Below are 14017 nucleotides of genomic sequence, written 5' to 3'. Positions count from 1 at the left end.
TCTTATTCGGAAGTGTCAATGAGGCCTTGCGGGTTTTTTTTAAGGGGGGGGGGGGTGCGAGTACCGTTTTTTTTTTTTTTTTTTTTTTATATCGATACCCCCTTCCACTTCTGCAATGCTTGCCTAGGCAGTAATGATGCCCCTTGCTTCACCTCCCTTCCCTCCTGCAGTATCCTGGGACTCTCTTCGTGTTCCAGTAAACTTCGGAATCGCACAGAGCAAGTTCGCACATGCGCAGCGGGGAGCTGGCTGTCGTTCCTGGAGAAGTCACAGCCGGCTCTAATATCCAAGATGGCGTCACCTGCTGCAGGAAAACCGCATTGGACTCCAGGCACTGGTAAGTATCTGCTCTTTAAAAGTCAGTAACTACCGTATTTGGAGCTGCTGGCTTAAAAAATAAAACAAGTTCCTCTTTTAAAGAGTGTAAACCCGATCCATGAACTTCTTCTATTTGCTCTTTTTGACCTGGTAAAGTGGAATAAAGAAGTTCTATGGTCACAGCATATGCTTCAATTTTATAACAGCATTGTAATAATACAAACAATATTTATATTTGACAAACCAACATAGGATTACTTAAAATCTCCTTTCATGTTTTGGGAGTTCTTCTTGGCTTTTGGCCATCTCTTTCCACAACATCCTGGATTCCCTGCATGCTTTGCAGCTTCTCTGCAGTTTACTTTCAATTTATAAGGACTACATATCCAATGGTACCTTGCTGCCTGCAAGGAGTTTATTGTATTTTCCTTATGCTGAGAGTGATAGTATTAAAAAAAAAAAAAAAAAAAAAAAAAAAAAGCAGATTACCGGCTCAGGTAAAAGAGACATCGGTCCCACACACCGAAGGCCACTGCTGCTAAGCGGTGCCACCTACCAGTGCCCATCAGTACTGCTAAGCAGTGCCCACTAGTAAACAAATACATTCTAAATATATGAACTCGCGCTTATGCTGTAACAAATGTATGATAGTTTAACAAATAAGTCAAAACAGTGAAAATGAAATATCAGGTGCAGCTGCTGTACACAACGTGCTAATCACTTGACCAAATAAAATAGAAATATGAATTGCAGCGCTAGCAAACACAACATAAGTGAAAACAATTCATTAATAATAAAAAGTGAAAGTCCATATAAAGTGACTGCTGTGCTCCAATCCAACAAAAGTGCAAAGTGCTAAAGAGTTTTCAAGGTGTACCACAACACCCCCTCCTGTATCCCCACTCACCGGATAGAATGGACCCCCAGCTTTTCAGTCTAGGGGTCACTTCAGGCTTAATAGTGGTGGCCAGGAATGGCAGCTTAAACATCAGGTCATCAAGTAGGACCTCCCTTGTTACGGATACTCAGCCAGGATGAAAGGTACCCAAAATGAAAGGAAGGCACTGATCGTGAAGTACCGCTTTGGTAAAGGAATTTATTGTGCATAAAAATGAATACTTACAAGAACAAAGATAAAACCAGGCATAAAAAAAACATGGAGCTGTGAGTACAAAAACGCAGTTCATGGCGTGCGTTCCACGGTACCGGAAGTGACGTCAATAGGAACCAGAAATTATGTCTACGCGTTTCACCCTCCCACAGGGCGTCATCAAGAACCTTCCTTTCATTTTGGGTACTTTTCATCCTGGCTGAGTGCCCACTAGTGCCACCTACCAGTGCCCATCAGTACTGCTAAGCAGTGCCCACTACTGCCATCTACTAGTGCCCATCAGTACTGCTAAGCAGTACCCATTAGTGCCATCTACCAGTGCCCATCAGTACTGCTAAGCAGTGCCCACCAGTGCCCATCAGTACTGCTAAGCAGTGCCCACTAGTGCCATCTACCAGTGCCCATCAGTACTGCTAAGCAGTACCCACTAGTGCCCATCAGTACTGCTGAGCAGTGCCCACTAGTGCAACCCATCAGTGCCGCCTATCAGTGCCCATCAGTGCAGCCTCATCAGCGCACATCCATGAAGAAGAAAAATTACCTGTTTGCAAAATTGTATAACAAACTATGAAAACTTGTGTTTGTTTTTTTTGTTTTTTGTAATTTTCGCTCTTTTTGTTTAGCAAAAAATCCAGTTGTGATTAAATACCTCCAAAGGAAAGCTCTATTTGTGTGAAAAAAAAATTATAAAAATGTAATTTGGGTACAGTGTAGCATGACCGCACAATTGTCATTCAAAGTGTGACAGCCTGAAAGCTACAAATTGACCTGGGCAGGAAGGGGGTATAAGTGCCCTGTAAGCAAGTGGTTAATCACTGGGGGGGGCGGTACTGCTGATGGGCAATCATGTGACCCCTTACATTGTGGGTATCCTGTGACCAGAAGTTGGGGGTAAGCAGCAGTGAACTATAGGTAGCTATTAATGACAATAATGAAAGATTGGGGACATACTGTGAACAAATACTGGATGCCGTATATTTCCTAGCATATAGACCTCTGTTTTAATAGGTGCAACAAAATACCTGCCAGAAATCTAGTAAGCTCCCTGCCTCTACTCACTGGTTATCAGTTGTATCTAATTCTACTACAGAAAACTCCCTCCTATGTTTTGGAGGGGAAGGTGTTCTCTAGTCCAGATATACTTTTAATTTCTTGGGAGACAACTGCTTCTCCTCCATAAATACAGAACACTGAGCGTTGTCACACTAGGACAGGAAGTGTGTTACTGGCAGGATCACCAGGTGAAAAATGGGGAAAATCAAGTCGGAAGAAAGAAAACTAACAGCACTGATCAGATATAATTTTCTAATTGTTCTTTTGACAGAAGTCATTCAAACGATCATCTTCTGTCAACCTGGGATGGCCTTACACTAGAGCTGCACAATTAATCGTCAAGAATCGTTATCGTGATCTTGACTAAAGTGTGTCACAATTCTTTCTATGCAAAGAATTCTCTCTGCTCTTCTGAAGCCACAGCTGTCAAAAGAAAGGAAGAGAAAAACTGGGCAGCCAAGAATCAAAACATTCTTTATCAGTTGAACTTAAGTATAAACATTGTAACAATTTGTCAATGGAATAGACTTTGTGTGTAAGTGAAAAAAGTTTAACCCACTTAAACACTAAACCTTTTTCTGACATAGGTTGGTTTCAAGTTAAAATCATTTTTTTTTTTTTTTTTTTGCTAGAAAATTACTTAGAACTCCCACACATTATATATTTAGTAGACACCCTAGAGAATAAAATGGTGGTTGTTGCAATACTTTATGTCACACTGTATTTGCGCAGCGGTATTTCAAATGCAATTTTTTTAGAAAAAATGACTTTAATGAATTAAAAAAAAAAACACTAACCAGTAAAGTTAGCCCAATTTTTTTTGTATAATGTGAAAGATTTTACTTCGCGAGAATCGTGAGAGAATCATGATCTTTTTATCCTAAGCAAAAAAATTGTGATTCTCATCTTGGCCAGAATCGTGCAGCTCTACCTCACACTAATCAAAATTTCAATCCGTTCAGCAGAGACCAGCTGAGCTTCCATCAGTATGTGGCCAGCTTTAGTGTATAAGCAAGACCCGCAGTTCTGCTTTTCACAATTCAGTAATTTATGATGTGGCAAAACCGGCTTTCCTGATTGCTAAACCTTGCTGAAGGTCAATATGCAGTATATGGGAATTTTTTTGTTTTTTGTTTATGCACTGCAAACCTTCTTTTTCCATTGAGGTTGAAGGCATCTCCTGTAGCTGACAGAAAACCAGGTGTAGAAGAGACTGGAGAAATGCAGATCTTCACAGCATCTGAGCAACACAAACCAAAAATTAAATTTTTTATTAATTTTTAATATTCAAATCAGATTCCCCCTCCCTCCAATCCTTGTCTCCATGATTGATTTTGTTAAGAAATCACTTTGAAAAACGCCCCCCTAGCATTTCTAGCCGTGGCCATCTTGAGTAAGGACAAACCATTCATGTAGCATTTATTTCCTGGAATCCATCTGCCCTTAGCTAAGACATACATGCAGGATAGTGTGCTTAGCTGTAAAAAAAAAAAAAACCTCCCTCCCTTCCTCCCTCCCTCCCTCCCTCCCTCCCTCCCTCCCTCCCTCCCTCCCTCCCTCCCTTTCTTCCTCCCTCCCTCCCTTTCTTCCTCCCTTCCTCCCTCCCTCCCTTTCTTCCTCCCTCCCTTTCTTCCTCCCTCCCTTTCTTCCTCCCTCCCTCCCTTTCTTCCTCCCTCCCTTTCTTCCTCCCTCCCTCCCTTTCTTCCTCCCTCCCTCCCTTTCTTCCTCCCTCCCTCCCTTTCTTCCTCCCTCCCTCCCTTTCTTCCTCCCTCCCTCCCTTTCTTCCTCCCTCCCTCCCTTTCTTCCTCCCTCCCTTTCTTCCTCCCTCCCTTTCTTCCTCTCCTCCTCCCTATCTTCTAGGGGTCATCGATCCGTGAGCCGATCCGCGGAAGTTGATCCGTACGGGACACCCGCGACCCGCGGAGCGCTCTGTGGCCTCGGTCATAGGAAAGGCCGCGGCTTCGGCCCAGCTCCGGAGCGGTGGCTATCTTGGTACACCTGGTGGCCGTTTTAGCACGTGATCGCTCCGTCATATGACGGAGCGATCACTTGTAACAAACCGGCGTCATGTCATGACGCCGGTTCCTCTCTCCCCTCTGTGTACTGATCTGTACAGTGGAGGGGAGAGATCGGATGGCAGCAGTGCCAATACTCTGCAATGCCCTGCCAATGCTCTGCAATGCCCTGCTGCAATACCCTGCCAATTCTCTGCAATACCCTGCTGCAATGCCAATGCCCTGCCATACCCTGCCCATACCCTGCCCATACGCCCGCCAATATACTGTGCAAATACTGTGCAAATACTCTGCCACACCCTGCCAATAGGGAGATTGTGGATATTACAGTGGGGGAGATTTTTTTTTTTGTTGATCCGAAAATGATCCGAACCGTGACTCCTGATCCGAGGAACGATCCGAACCGTGAGTTTTTTGATCCGTTGCACCCCTACTCTCCTCCCTCCCTATCTTCCTTCCTCCCTCTCCTCCCTCCCTATCTTCCTTCCTCCCTCTCCTCCCTCCCTATCTTCCTTCCTCCCTCTCCTCCCTCCCTATCTTCCTTCCTCCCTCTCCTCCCTCCCTATCTTCCTTCCTCCCTCTCCTCCCTCCCTATCTTCCTTCCTCCCTCTCCTCCCTCCCTATCTTCCTTCCTCCCTCTCCTCCCTCCCTATCTTCCTTCCTCCCTCCCTCTCCTCCCTCCCTATCTTCCTTCCTCCCTCCCTCTCCTCCCTCCCTATCCTCCTCCCTCCTGGGATGCAACACAAAATTTGCCTAGGCAAGAAACCAGGACGTAACTGAAGAAATGGTGGTATATGATTACCACTGTCTGTTTGTTTTTGTTTTTTTTGCCCTTCTATGTTTTACACTATAAGGCTCTGTTTCCACTAGTGCAACTTGTCATGTGACTTTGGACACACAAAGTCAAGTCAACAGCCCATTGATTTCAATGGCACCCGTTCCAATCTAAGTATCTTAAAGTTGCAGTGACTTTGAAAAGGTTCCTGCACTACTTTGATGGGACGTTTGATGCAACGTTGATCCAGAGACTGTAAAGTTGGTTCAAAACTGCACTCAGTCACATCAAAGTCACACTCTAAATCGCGCGTCTTTAGGGTTGCAATAGTGGAAATGTAGCCTAAATGAAAAAAGATTGAAAATTTTGTAAAAAAAACCCAAAATTTTTTACTTTATGCTATAAAACCTATCCAATAAAATAATAAAAAAATCTAATTTCTTCATCAATTTAGGCCAATGTGTATTCTGCTACATATTTTTGGTTAAAAAAAAGAAAAATCACAATAAGTGTACATTGATTGATTGGTTTTGCGTGAAATTTATAACGTCTACAAACTTTGTGTGTGTGTATCTTCCCAGCCAGTGTCATTATTAGTACAGTGACATCACTGATCACTGTATTAGTGTCACTGGTTCCCACAAAGTGTCAGATTGCTCCCCATACTATTGCAGTCCCACTATAAGTCGCTGATCGCTGCCATTATACTAGTATAGAAAAAATAAAAATTGATATATAATATCAATTTTTATTTATTTTTTTTATACTAGTAACGGCAGGGATCAGCGACTTCTAGTGGGACTGCAATAGTATGGGGAGCAATCTGACACTTTGTGGGAACCAGTGACACTAATACTGTGATCTGTGCTAAAAATGTGCACTGTCACTGTACTAATGACACTGGCTGGGAAGAGGTTAAACACCTAGGACAATCAAAGGGTTAACTGTGCCTTAACCAGTGTTTGTGTTTACTGTGTGGTGCTTTCTGTAAGGAATGTGAAGTTTTTTTCCCCCTGCTTTGCAGGATAACAAAAACCAGCACATCCCGCTGACAGGACAGAGCTCTGTGTTGAACGGCTAGACAGAGCCCCTTCCTGTCTTCCTCCTCGCCGTTCATCGGGTGGCGGTGGTCATCCAAATGTTACGTGCATGTGGCACTTACGTACTTCATATGGCCCTCGTGCAAGGGGCCTTAAAGTAATTGTAAAGTCTTGTTTGTTATTCTTATAGTAAAAAAAAAAAAAACAACAAAAAACATGTTATACTTGCCTGCTCTGTTGTAGTGGATTTGCACAGAGCAGCCCGGATCCTCCTCTTCTCGGGTCCCTCTTCGGTGCTCTTGGCCCCTCCCTCCTGTTCAGTGCCCCCACAGGAAGCAGCTTGCTATGGGGCCACCTGAGCTGAGTCCCAGCTTCTTTTGTCCATTCAGACACAGAGACCCGCCCCCTCTCCCCCCTGATTGGCTAGCTGACTTGGATTGACAGGAGCGGCAGCAAATGGCACCGCTGCTGTTTCATCTAATCGGGAGGGATAATCTCGGAAGGCTGAAACGCTCGTGGACATCGCTGGAGAGAGAGGGATCTCCAGTGAGTATTGGGGGGGGGGGGGGGGGGGGGGGGGGGGGCGAGGGGCACTGCTGTACACAGAAGGTTTTTTATTTTGATGCATTAGGATAAAAAAACCTTCTGCCTTTACAACAACTTTAATCTGTCCTCAACTGCTGCAGAGCTAAAGGTTGGCTAAATCTTTATATATCTGCACAATTACAGTATCTCTTTTCAGCTCAGCCATCTATAACATAAGCAATGCTCGTGAGCCTCTAATGTAAAGAAAAACGCAAAGTCATTGTTTCTGGTTGGAAATGAAATCAGTAATGTATCCCATTGCTCAATTTGTCTTAAAGAGGAAGTAAAAAAAAAAAAAAAAAAAATTCACCCTTCCCTGCAAAGTAAAATCATAATCTTGCTAGTATTAGGGGTGCACCGAATGGGTTTTTTAGTGCCGAAACAGATACCGAGAATGAAAAATACACTAGGCCGAAAACCAAAACCGATACCGAAAATGACTGTTTTTAAAACCTATTTTTATATAAAAATTTATTTTTATATTTTAAATAAAACTTATACATTTTTATATAACACATTGCTAATAGTATTAGCAAAATTTCCATGCGGTGCACCTCTAGCAGACATTATACAGGAGATGGTCAGAGACTGCAGACATGGTACAGGAGATGGTCAGAGACTGCAGACATGATACAGGAGATCAATGCAGCCTCACCAGTGTCCATCAATTGCAGCCTGCCAGTGCCCAGCAGTATACCAGTGACCGTTATTTGCAGCCTGCCTGTGCCTCACCAGTGCCCAGCAGCCTACCATTGCCCATCATGCAGCCTGCCTGTGCCTTACCAGTGCCCAGCAGCCTACCGGTGCCCATCATTTGCAGCCTGCCTGTGCCTCACCAGTGCCCATCATGCAGCCTGCCTGTGCCTCACCATTGCCCAGCAGCTTACTAGTGGCCATCATGCAGCCTGCCTGTGCCTCACCAGTGCCGAGCAGCTTACCAGTGCCCATCATGCAGCCTGCCTTAGTATGATCAGGACAAGGGCAGTGTTAGCAAGGCAAAGCCAAGAACAGTGCTCTATCTATGGAGGAAAGCTGTCGGCACACCGCGATAAAGAGCAGCTTGTCGGTATGATTAGCGGGAAGAGCATTGTCAGTGTGCAGCGCTGCGGGGGTTAAGAGTGCAGTACTTGTTGTTTGACATGCTGTTAGAAACAGCGAGCCTTGATTGGTGAAGATGAGCGGGCTCACTGTTTCTAACAGTATGTCAAACAACAAGTCCTGCACTCTTAACGCCGCAGCGCTGCACACTGACAATGCTCCTCCCGCTGATCATACCGACCAGCCGCTCTTTATCGCGGTGTGCTGACAGCTTTCCTCCATAGATAGAGCACTGTTCTTGGCTTTCTGCCTTTCAGCCGCCTCGTTGAGAAAGGTGGGGAAGAGAGAGGAGAGGACTAGACGGGGGCGCTCCAAAACGACACCCCAGCGCCATATTGCGGCTGATATGTTTTGGCGCCCGACATTTCGGTGCATCCCTAGCTAGTATGCATCGCATACTAGCACATTATGTGACACTTACCTGCAAACTAGGCCGGCGTCGTCCCCGCTGCAGGCCGCATCCAACTTTGCCCGTCTTCCTTCTGGGGCCGCAGACTCTGGCTGTGTGACTGTCCGGAGCTGCGTGACGTCACTCCAGCGCATGCGTACGGGAGCTGCCGGTCACGGCACACGCTCCTAAAGAAACGGCACGGGCGGCCGTTCCTTCAGTGCACATGCGCCGATGACCTAATCGGCGCAGTATACGGTAAATATCTCCTAAAGGGTACACGTTTAGGAGATATATATATACAGTACCTATAGGTAAGCCTACAATAAGGCTTACCTATAGGTACAAACATTAGACTCCGCAGGGGTGTCAAAGTGGCGGCCCTGCAGCTGTTGCGTAACTACAAGTCCCATCATTCCTGTCAGTGGGAGTTATACTTGTAACTGTCAGCCTTGCAAAGCCTCATGGGATTTGTAGTTCAGCAACAGCTGGAGGGCCACCACTATGACACCTGTGCAGGAGGTTTACAACTTCTAAGTTACAAATCCTCAGGCGAGATATTAAGCTTCCTGTGTTTTTTACAACACAAAATCTACCGTATATATTGTATATGGTCTTTTTGAAAATTATAGATGCTTCCGGTTTTCCCCTGTTCTGCTTTTTGTTGATGCCGAATTCCTTTTTTTTTTTACTTTGTTGTGCTTGTACTCTTAAAAAAAATAAAAAAAAAAATAAAAAGTTGGGCATACACTGGTTAGGATTATTACCCCTGAATAAAACTGTTGTGCTTGTACTCCTTCTTTTTTTTTTTTTCCTCCAAAGTTTTATTCAGGGGTAATAATGCTAACCAGTCTATGCCCAACTTCTTTTTTTTTTTAATTCATTTTTATTGCACCTTGCTCAGCCACTCACTATGCCTTATTCTTTTATCCAATAAAAAATAAGGTAATGGAAGTTACCACTTTATATAAAAAAAGAGTTTTGGGGGGCTTGGCACGCAGTCCTGTTCTCTACTAAACCCAGCCCCAAAGATACGTCTGTTTTCAATGGGCAAAGCGGCTCATCAACATTGTGATCATTCTATATTCTAATGCTATTCTGCATCCATTTTTGTAGCCTAAAGCCAACCTTAGACAGATGGAAATTCGACCACTTCAGTAGGTACTGAACCAATTTTGATCCATGTATGGGCAGGCTGGTTGTACCATCGATCAAATAAATCAAGCAATTTTCTGTCCTTCTTTCTACCCATTGTTGAAGGAAAGAAAACTGCATAATGTGTGGCCTGCCTAAAGTTATAATGCCCATTGCTATCCAGACTTTAAAGAGGAAGTAAACTTCCTCTGCTGACTTTTACCTATAGGTAAGCCAGCCTATAATGAGGCTTACCTATAGGTAGTGTAAATATCTCCTAAACGTGCGCCTTTTAGGAGATATTTACATTACATGCAGCCAGAGACCTGACTGGCGCATGTGCTCTGAAGTAACGGCCACCCGTGCTGTTCCTTCTAAGCCCTGTGCTGTGAATGGCGGGTCCTGCGTGCATGCGCAGGAGTGACATCGCAGCGCTGGAACAGCTCCGCTTCAAGGTAAGTTTCACATAATATGCTAGTATGCAATGCATACTAGCACATTATGACTTTACCTTGCAGGAAAAACAAAAATGTCCGGCGGTATACAACCGCTTTAAGTCTGTGTCAGTGACTGTCATCACCATTACTGTGAGCCTAGAGCTGCATGATTAATCATTAAAGAATCAATTGCGATTCATCCCCATCCCAATCTTAAAGGGGTTGTAAAGGTAATTTTATTTTTTTTTTTAAATAACTAACATGTCATACTTACCTTCACTGTGCAGCTCGTTCTGCACAGAGTGGCCCCGAACCTGCTCTTCTGGGGTCCCTCGGTGGCTGTTTCAGCTCCTCCCCGCAAGAAATAACCACCTTAATGCGAGCTCCCTCGCATGGTGGTTAGTTGTTGCGGGCGCGCTCCCATGATACAGCCGGCGGCTATAGCTGCTCGCTGTATCACTCGGCCCCGCCCCCCGGCCCGCCGCCTCATCGGATGTGATTGACAGCAGCGCGAGCCAATGGCTGCGCTGCTTTCAATCCATCCACTGCAGCCAATCAGCGACCAGGCTGAGCTGCAATAGAGATGACGAGAACGAGCAGCGGAGATTCGAAGCGTCAGGTAAGTAAAACGGGGGGGCTGGGGGCGGCGGTATTGTCAAAAGTTTTTTCACCTTAATGCATATAATGCATTAAGGTGAAAAAATTTTTACCTTTACAACCCCTTTAACACAGCATTTCCTCGATTCAGTGCAGAGTACTCTGCTCAAGCCGACATCTGTCAGAAAAAAAAAAAAACAGGCAGTCTGGCAAGTTTATCACAACATTGCTCGGAAGAGATAAAGAGAAACATTGTAACATTTCCTTCTTTTAGATCAAAGGGTACTTTCACACTGGGACGTGGGTCCGTTGGCGGTACACCCCCTCTAGTGGCTGAAGAAAAGGTTAAAAGCGCCCGTGTCGCAGCCCTTCTGTAGCGCTTTTCAGGCACTTCTAAAGCGCTGCCCATTAATTTCAATGGGCAGGGGCGGTGTAGGAGCGGTGTATACAGCACTCCCACACTGCCCCAAAGATGCTGCATGCAGGACTTTTTTTTTTTTTTTTTTTTTCCCGTCCCGCAAGTGCACGACCCCAGTGTGAAAGCACCACACTGGGGAGGCATGAGAGGCGCTATTTTTAGCGCTAAAACGCCTCCAAAAGTGCCTCCAGTGTGAAAGGGGTCTATAAATGAGGCCAGTTTAACCACTTAAAGGCTTAAAGCAGCTATAGAGAGTCAAAAAAAGTTTTGTAAAAAAATAGGTACAACCACTATTTACTTACAGCAAGCTGAAAATAATTTTGCTATCTATACTATATTTGGTAGTGTCTATCGCCACCCCTTTTCCCCAATCCTATAGTCTCGCGCAATGTATACCAGAGCTCATGTTTTTAACCTTTGTATAGTATTGTTCTAGTGTTTTTCCATAATAAAAGTACCTATTTTTTTTACAAAACCTTTTTTGACTCTCTATAGCTGCTAAAAAAAAAACCACAGGGAACTTTTCCTCCTTTTTTAAGAATCGCTATCCGGGGTGTGCAGCCTCTCGGACTCTATATATGTGTCATACCATGCTATAATTTTAACCACCTAAAGGCTAAACCTTTTTCAGACATTTTATATATATATATATATATATATATATATATATATATATATATATATATATATATATATATATATATATATATATATTAATGTATATCATTTTTTTTTTTTTTTTTTTTTTTTTTAGCAGAGACTCTAGAGAATAAAATGGCGGTTGTTGCAATATTTTATGTCTCACTGTATTTGCGCAACGGTCTTTCAAATGCAATATTTTTTAGAAAAAATACATTATAATGAATTAAACAAATTAACCGTAAAGAATAGAGTCAAAAACAGGGGTGATTGGCGCTGTTCCACTGAAATAAAAAAAAACTGGTGTGGTATATCAAGTGAACCGTGAAACAAACCGAGCATAAATAACAATGTATGAAATAAAACCAAATTAAGTGAGAATCGCTGAAGTATGTGCAACACCTGCCCCCATGAAAAAGTGCAGCGTGTATTCACTCCATGGTGAACCAAAATAGATCAAGGTCTAGGTGAATCAAAAAAAAAAAAAAAAAAAAAAAAAAATGTGAAATGAATTCCCAAACAAACTATCAGGAAATCCTTAAAATCATATACTAATCGTAATAAACATCAATAGTGCATAAACTAAAAAACACCAATGGTGTATAAATGAAATTGAAATCTATAATCCCAAATGCACATAAGAGAATTAAAAATTCATCATAAATCTTGAGTCCACAAAATGTCCCAAAGAATATTATTAAAATAAAATAAAATAAAAATAAAATGTAAATAAAAAGGCTTGTAGTGCAAAGTTCTTCATAAGGTGCAAATCGTGAGTCTTTTTAAACATCTAACATTGATCTTAGTGCCGTGAAATCTTCCTGTCTTCCAAACGCCCCCCAATGTGCCCTCACTCACCGAAGGGGGACACCCCTGCAGGGGTATCAGGCCTGTCAGCTGTATCTCGCAGCTATGGTCCTTGGTGAAGGCTCCTATTCGAATCTCCACTCTCGGTGTCCGGGCTGGCTCCAATCAGTCCCCGCAGGCACATCCATATAGAATAAAAATGAATCCCATCGCGTAATTCCGTAAAATGTAAAGGCTTTATTGAATATACTAAAAACAAGCCAACAATATCCCGCTGCCTAGTTGGCAGTCAGACTGAGTGGGAGAAAGCAGTGCGGTGTGGCGTGCGTTCCACCGCTCGTTCCACACCCGGAAGCAAAGCAATAGGACAAGACGTATGCGTATCACTTGGCCACGCCTTACGCGTTTCGTCATCCAGACGTCATCTGAGGCGCCTCAGATGACGTCTGGATGACGAAACGCGTAAGGCGTGGCCAAGTGATACGCATACGTCTTGTCCTATTGCTTTGCTTCCGGGTGTGGAACGAGCGGTGGAACGCACGCCACACCGCACTGCTTTCTCCCACTCAGTCTGACTGCCAACTAGGCAGCGGGATATTGTTGGCTTGTTTTTAGTATATTCAATAAAGCCTTTACATTTTACGGAATTACGCGATGGGATTCATTTTTATTCTATATGGATGTGCCTGCGGGGACTGATTGGAGCCAGCCCGGACACCGAGAGTGGAGATTCGAATAGGAGCCTTCACCAAGGACCATAGCTGCGAGATACAGCTGACAGGCCTGATACCCCTGCAGGGGTGTCCCCCTTCGGTGAGTGAGGGCACATTGGGGGGCGTTTGGAAGACAGGAAGATTTCACGGCACTAAGATCAATGTTAGATGTTTAAAAAGACTCACGATTTGCACCTTATGAAGAACTTTGCACTACAAGCCTTTTTATTTACATTTTATTTTTATTTTATTTTATTTTTATTTTATTTTATTTTAATAATATTCTTTGGGACATTTTGTGGACTCAAGATTTATGATGAATTTTTAATTCTCTTATGTGCATTTGGGATTATAGATTTCAATTTCATTTATACACCATTGGTGTTTTTTAGTTTATGCACTATTGATGTTTATTACGATTAGTATATGATTTTAAGGATTTCCTGATAGTTTGTTTGGGAATTCATTTCACATTTTTTTTTTTTTTTTTTTTTTTTTTGATTCACCTAGACCTTGATCTATTTTGGTTCACCATGGAGTGAATACACGCTGCACTTTTTCATGGGGGCAGGTGTTGCACATACTTCAGCGATTCTCACTTAATTTGGTTTTATTTCATACATTGTTATTTATGCTCGGTTTGTTTCACGGTTCACTTGATATACCACACCAGTTTTTTTTTATTTCAGTGGAACAGCGCCAATCACCCCTGTTTTTGACTCTATTCTTTTTTGAATTTCACATTGGTGCGATTCTGTGCTGGGGGGCTGCAGTTCCTTTATCACCTGAGCGCGGAGCTATTGGTTTTACAAATTAACCGTAAAGTTAGCCCAATTTTTTTTGTATAATGTGCAAGATGATGTTACGCCACGAGAATCTTGAGAGAATC

General features: G+C 43.3%; 1 protein-coding gene across 1 annotated transcript in view; it reads left to right on the top strand.

Moving 5' to 3' along the window:
* The window catches only part of UBAP1 (ubiquitin associated protein 1), an 87276-nt gene that overhangs the window by 32364 nt on the left and 40895 nt on the right, over positions 1–14017 (top strand).

The sequence above is a fragment of the Aquarana catesbeiana genome, linkage group LG01, assembly GCF_042186555.1.
Source record: "Aquarana catesbeiana isolate 2022-GZ linkage group LG01, ASM4218655v1, whole genome shotgun sequence".
NCBI lineage: Eukaryota > Metazoa > Chordata > Amphibia > Anura > Ranidae > Aquarana > Aquarana catesbeiana.
The sequence above is the reverse complement of the archived record's forward strand: the minus strand, read 5'-3'. Positions and strand labels throughout refer to the sequence as shown.